This window comes from Nilaparvata lugens, unplaced genomic scaffold (assembly GCF_014356525.2).
Source record: "Nilaparvata lugens isolate BPH unplaced genomic scaffold, ASM1435652v1 scaffold3075, whole genome shotgun sequence".
NCBI lineage: Eukaryota > Metazoa > Arthropoda > Insecta > Hemiptera > Delphacidae > Nilaparvata > Nilaparvata lugens.
In genome coordinates, this window is record NW_024090381.1 from 35,939 (window position 1) to 43,147 (window position 7,209).

The 7,209-nt window shown below is 32.5% G+C and overlaps 1 non-coding gene across 47 annotated transcripts in view; it reads left to right on the plus strand.

The window, feature by feature from the left end:
- LOC111062145 overlaps positions 1-6,928 on the plus strand; it is a 39,529-nt gene extending 32,601 nt beyond the window's left edge. For 38 of the 47 annotated variants that reach the window (XR_005573610.1, XR_005573631.1, XR_005573619.1 and 35 more), the window contains 2 exons: positions 5,493-5,589; positions 6,567-6,649. This is a non-coding gene — a transcript (uncharacterized LOC111062145). Of the gene's footprint in view, positions 1-998; positions 3,701-5,492; positions 5,590-6,566 lie in introns of all 47 variants that reach the window. The other 9 variants (XR_005573611.1, XR_005573618.1, XR_005573626.1 and 6 more) reach the window with 3 other exon arrangements.
- The last annotated feature ends 281 nt before the right edge of the window (positions 6,929-7,209 follow it).

Genomic DNA, 7,209 nt, shown 5'->3' on the forward strand with positions numbered 1-7,209 from the left:
TCTGTCCATTTGAATCTGGCATGGCATAATAATAATATTCGTATGGCTTTTATTGGTGGGGAGTTCCTGACGGAAGTTTCTCCTCGCCTGAATATATATCATTTAAGCCGTCAATGGGCCTCACGACTGTCATACTTCAGCCGTGACCGACAGTTTAACGTGCCCATCCAATTTAACTTGAGGAGATAGAACAGCTACGTCTTCCGAAGACTTATTTCAATAGGCATTTTACGAGGTGTTTCCTAAGCGACGGCTCTACGATTCTACCCGAGCGACATTGTAGGCTAGTCTATAAGTCGGCAGGTCAGGATTGGTTGGTTGCTCCGTTTGGGTTGCTGCTAGTGAGGTCCACGTTATAATTGCACTAGAAAACAAAGAAAACAGCGTTGCCAGAGGATAGCTGCTGTTACTGCTATAGGCCTATCTCATGTCATATTAACAACTGTTCATTCTTGTTTAAAATAATCAATTATGTTTTATTCGTCAAGGAAATACACATTCCAATGATTAAACAATAGGTGATAAAATTTGATTATTCATTTATTTTTCTAAACACTATAATCATAATATAATTATGACGATGGAGGAAGAACTAGGCAGAGCCTGTACCATTTCTCTTCCAAATTTTGATAGAAAGTTGATGTTTTCCAAAGAAATAATTGAGATTAAATATTTTGTTCATCAATTATATTATTCTATATTGTTAAAACACGATCTGGCGACGTTGAGGAGCTAGAGAAGGATAGAGAAGGATCTGCTTTGTCGAATGATAGACACGGTTGGCAATACCAATGTTAATTAATAATACTGCCATTATAACGTGGACCTCATGTATGTAAATTGTTATGTATTTTTTATTTCTGCACTTTTTTGTAATTGATTTGAAATCCAGGTTATATGCTTCTTTTATTAAAATGTTTATATTGTTTTGTTCAAAAGGCATTTTTCGGATTTGTTTCAATAATTGACCGCAGTGTCTTTTATATTATCTGTTTCAGTTGGGGCAAACTGAGCCGCTTCGGCGAGCGGGCCAATAATTTCAACATTGTTTCAATTCCAAGTTGATTGTTTTGAATTAATATAGTCTACTGTTACAGAGAGACTATGCCTTTTGAAAATATAAACGGTTACCTGATAAGTACCTTAATGTGTGTTATGAAATATGATTGATATCCAACTATTTAATAAATTTCTCAATTTGAAAGATTCAAATAATGATATTATTTCGATTATTTACTTGCTCACCAAGTGCAGTTTTCTCGGTGAAAGCTTAAACCGAATTGGATCAGCTGGTGTGTTTTAATATCAATTAAACTTAACATGGATTTAATTCATATTAAGCCGACATTTGGTTCAAACTGGTACTGTGAAAACGGCTTTTAAATCGTTAGAATTATTCAAGTAATTAGTATGGTGATTATTATCATAGAAAAAAGATATCATAAGAAGATAACCCTATGGTATAGATTGTTTATGTTTCATTGTGCGTTTTAAAACAGTAAAGAAAAAAGTATCTCAGGTTTGGCTGAAATTTGCACCATAGATGAAGCTTTATCTGAGAAATGTCTGAGCCAAATTTGGCACCCCCAGCTACTATACAGGGTGAGTTATGCAGCTTCAAACGTAAAATTTGCAAATTTTCAAACGGTGAGGAATTTTGCAAATCGGATTCCAGATTCATGTTCCTCTCATCAAAGAGCATAAGGTCACGAAGTTAGAGCGATTTTGATTTTTCACAAAAAAATTAGATAAACCATGGATTTTATGAAAAATGCGAATGTGCCAGATTCGGTTGATATTCGAACTATGGAAAGAGGTTGACTCAATAGTGATAGATAAATGTCTTTTATTTTCATTTTATAACATTACAAATGATGTGGGCGAAGTTGAGGCAATAAGAGCCCCCCTCTTCCACTTGACCCACAAGTATGGGTCTGTTTGTGTAAATGGCAGAAGATAAGAAAAGATTCATTGAACAATTGACAAGTTTACTTGATAGAATACTTGACAATTATATAGTCTAAAATAAGAACTTAGTCAAAAATAACAGATTAAACTAGCTGACGTACAAACAACTCTAAAGTAATTTTTCACTAAGTTACCAAGAGGGATTATTAACTATGGAATGAGAAAGAAATCAATAAAAATGCTTACTTTCTTAATCAGATTTATTATAGTTTTTAGTATAAAAGATTTTTTTTCAAAGAGCAAAGAATAAAGAGTTAACCTGATTTCAAAAACTCAGTCCAAGTAAACTGAAGATCAGTAGTAAATTATACAAGAAAATTTACAATAATCAAAAATATAATAGCTGTAAATTCTGCTCAAAATAAGATCTAGTTGCACGAAATTTGTTTAATAACTGATTAAATTATTAGATTTTTCTGTATTAGCTGTTATGCTACTATAGCGGTGACTGAGGACTCTATAGATTTGTTTCTTCAAGTATTTCAGAAGAAGTTGCTGTTGTGGGCTGTACAGCTCGCTTTCCTGATAGATTTTCCTTTGAGAATCTGATCTGTTTCATTTTCATGATGGCCTATGGGCTATGTGAGATAATGGGTTGATGTTCCAGTAATTTAACCATAACTATTGAACGGTTCATCAGAGCCTTATTTTGTAGCAAACGTTGTTGTATAATATAACATTTTTCTCATCATCATATACCGTAGTTGAAAATTTTGTCACTGCAATTAATAAAATCAAACTGAGAGATTTAATGCTTCAAAAAAAAAGCAGGACCGCATCTCTAGTAGAATTTTCCCTAGTTTTTATATCTCTAACTTTTGTTAGCTTCATAGTAGCTTTGTACGCATGAGGACCTTTTTTGTATAATATCAAATTGACTGTTGAGTAACAAGTTCTAATTACTAACTAAAGTCAAGAGTAAAGAGCTATTTTATAGCTTCAAAGAAAAATTTGAATCATATTCTCAATGTAGCCTATTCCTTAGCAATGTTACCTCAATAACTTACTTTTGAAAGACTTCTTGTTGAATATTTTAGAAATATTTCAAGCCAGAACAAGTGAATAACTTTTCTCCATTTATTTCGATTTTCAATATAATAATTATATACCGTAGTTAGTAGGTAGCTTTTGAATTTGCCGGTTGATAACCTAGTTTGAATTTGCCGGTGAGCCATCTTGATAATGATGTTTCAAAACCTTTTGAAGAATGAAGAGTGAATCTTTTTATGAATCATTCTTTCAAACGTAATCAAGACATCAATCTATAGTTATAAAATTCCTTATCTATAAAAAATCATTTGAGAACCATTGAATGTCGATATTTTCTCCAAATGCATCAATCAGAAGTACTTATATATATTCCCAACTTTTCAATGAATAATGGTATAAATCAACTAGAGAATATATTTGAAACTTTTAAAATCATCATTTGAATATCATAATTCTATTTTGATGATAGATATACTTAATTATTTTCTATTATTTTTTTGCGTTGTGTAGTGGTACGGCTGGCTACCTGCTGTTCAAGCTAATCAGCTGTTTGATGCTCATTATTTTTTCAACTATGAATTGCGTTAATAGTGCTTCCAATAAACAGGATAATTTGATACATCAGAGAAATAATTTAAATATTCTATTTGAACGTATCAATTGTTAATACTTAATTATTTTTTCATTATTATTTTGCGGTGTGTAGTGGTACAGCTGGTTACCAAAATCCGTCTCCATCGAGGTCAGTTACGTTGCAAGCACGCGTTGCATTTTTACCTCCTATGTCCTTCTGATACCCTGGTATTGGTTTTTGATTTTCCTATCTCTTCAATGTTAAATTTTTGGTTCAAGTGATACAGAATGACGTCAGGGTGATACAGAGATACAGAACGGCGTCCATCTTTGATTTGATACGGATTTAACCTCTATGGATAATCTCTACAGAGGATCAAATCCATAAATAAATATTATTTAAATAATTCTCTATTATATCAGTGTTTAATGATATTTAGATAGTTTTTAATATTGGTTTCAATTGACCTACAGATTTTTTGGTTATTTTTTTTTTGACTGAAAATTGTACTCAACTCAAAATGAATTGAGGTTATGAAAATATTAACCACCAATAACCAATTTTTGGAATTTTTAGTCTGAATCTAAATTTAAAAGAGGAATAGGACAGTTTTTATCTCATCTCTCCGATCATTTTGATTTAAATTATATGTGGAAATAATTAAAGAATAAAACGGTTAATTTGGTAAACAGATACAGGAATTTGGAGGTTAGCCTAGTATTCAGTCGAAACTTCAGTAGATAGTTAGGCATTTAAACACCATTATATTTGAAAAGGGTATCAATAAATACATTATAAAAATATTAACCACTTGATATATTGTATCTTCAAAACTAAAAAATGTTTTGGTTGAAACTTGAATATTTAGAAAATTCTTCTCTTCAGTAGTGGAGTACCAAATTTATTGGTTTAAATGCTAGTAAGCTTACTGTATTTTAATATAAAACGTAGCTGGTAATGGTTTATTCACTGATAAACAAACATGAACATTTGCAAATAGGTTATGGGTTAGTTTACAATATTATTCCAGGTTTTGTATGGTATCATAGCCAAGGGTGTCGTTGACAAGTTTATTCATTTTATTTATTGTCAATTGCTAATCATAATGTTATACAATAATTAGATTCGGAGAAAACAACAGGCCCAAAATTTTGAGGCTACCTATGTTTTTCTTTAAAAGAATGAGGTTAGAATTCCACTTTCAAGCCCAATTTTTACTTCATAAATAACAGTTTGGTGAGATAAAATCAATTTGCATAAACCAACGTACGGTGGTAAACACTTTTCAAATAGTCAATAAGTTCATTTTATTTAGGCTATTTGATGATACATAAAACTTATTCATTTAAATGATTGGAAAGGAGCTAAAGGCACAGGCCGAAACTTTTCCTTCTCCGAATTTTGATTCATAAGCTAGTCAAGAAAGTTGGTTATGTATTATAATTTGAACCATTTATTCATTAACGCTCATGTTTTCCTAGTTTTATCCCAACCTAGCAAATAATAACAGTTTAGCTTGTTAGAACGACAACTTGGTAAGTACCGGTAAACCTAATGATAAATCTATAATGTAATAATGGAAAGAATCGGCTTGTACACGTAGGGGATAGGATATTTTTCAATGACGCATCATCCCCAGGAGACGTCTCCACCGTTCAGCTGCTTTTGTGATAATGCATATTATAATTTGAATGAATTTATGATTGATGATTTAAATTTTTATTGAAAGTGGTCACTGTTTTATTTGCCATTTGAATAGTTGTTCTGTAATTATGTGTATTGAATACAATGAATGAAACAGAAGGTATTGGAGGTATCTCAGTAGGTCGAGTTTGTGAAGTTTTCAGTTAGTCCCTAGCAAAGCACGGGTTACCTGCTGTAGGTAATATTTTGTTTTTTTATTTGACCACTCTACAGTAAGATTGTACACAATAATAATAATGTGGGTCTGTTTTTGCAGTTGCTTGGTATGGATTGTAAGACACAGAAGAAGACGCATTTAGATGTTTTTGGATCTTGAATCTTGATGCTCACAGAAAAGCAAGTCAACCAGACAGGTGAGTCACACAACATAAGTATACTTTTACTCAAGTAGGCCTATACTTACTTAGTTACTTACAACTTAATAGTTGCTACAATACTCTTTTCTGGCTATCAAGTTTGTCAGTGGCTCAATTCAGGGCAGTATTCCACCACCAATTCAATTCAATACTAGCAGATAACCCGTGCACCGCAATGGGCTAATTAAAAATTTAACAGACTTAAAACTTGACCTACCTTAATCTTGAAGAATTAACAATAGGCTAATATTCTTTTATATTAAAAGAATTAATATAACCATCCACGGTGAATAATTAATAATCTATATGCAAATTGTCAAGTTAATCAGTCCAGTAGTTGAGGCGTGATGCTTGATACTTGTAGATATCCCACTAGTAGCGCGACAGCGCCGTGGTCGTCCCTGCGGAACACACCGTCATCATAGAATTCGTGCAGGCTATAGTAAGGCTTTTGTTGTAAGTGTCTCTTCTGGAGGTCCTTGAAGGTGCCTATGCTTTTGATATTTTTCATTTCTTCTTCTGGGAGATGGTTGTAAATCCTGCTGCATCTGGTTGTAAATCTGGGCCCCTCTTGCGCCAGTCCAGTTCTCACTGTCAGTATATGGGTGTCATTATGTCGTCTTGTGTTGTATCCATGTATATGTTGGTTCCGTTGGAAATAATCCGGTCTTCTTTCAACCATCAGAGCTGATTCAAAGACAAGGGAGTGTTAGTATTCCAGTCTCAATAAACAAAGTTTTGCAATGTGCCAGGTAGTTTTCATTGTTTATAATTCTAACGATCCTTTTCTGTAGGTGAAGAAGCATGATTTTTTCAAGTATGCATTGTGATGATCTATGAATTTCTATTATGCATTATTCATTATCTCATTTCTATTTTCATATGATGCGTCTGATAATTGGTGAACTGTGATTCCATTCATTCATCTGTGAATTTCTTATTTTTTCATCTAATTTATCTATGTTCTTTTACAGGCTCTGAAAATTGATGAAATGGAACAAATTATTTGGACAAGACACTAGAAAAATTCTACTCGGTCGGTTTTGAAATCATACCTCAAGAAACTTGCGAGATCTTCGTCTGCACTGCACTAGCATTTCAGGTAACTATCCGAATAGCCTACTATTTTGTATTCATTTCAGTGACAAATTTTCATTTGTACCGTAAATGAATAAATGAATAGCCTATCACAACTGAAATAGAGAGCAAACCTTTGTTTAGGAGGAATTAAAAGACTCGAATAGTGCTTTTACAGTGCTACAGAACTTTTCGAATCAAGACAAGTTGAACTCATGATTGCTGTGTTCAGAAATAAAAGTATTAATTCAACATCATATCTATGCTACTTTATTGTATATAACAATTGTAAATATATGATTGTTATGGTGACTTACTCAGTTATGTACATGCAGAAATTAAGCATATTTTTAATAACACAGTGTTATGATGTGGCAATTTAATATCTGGGTAGAATGGATCCCTGCAAGCCATTTTTTAAAAATATACAGCAATTTGACTCTTCACTGTTTATTAATGCTGCAGGCTCTTACTTTTCAAAGATATCTTGAATATATTAGATCTAATATGCGATCTACATGAGCACTTTACTAGAGAGTG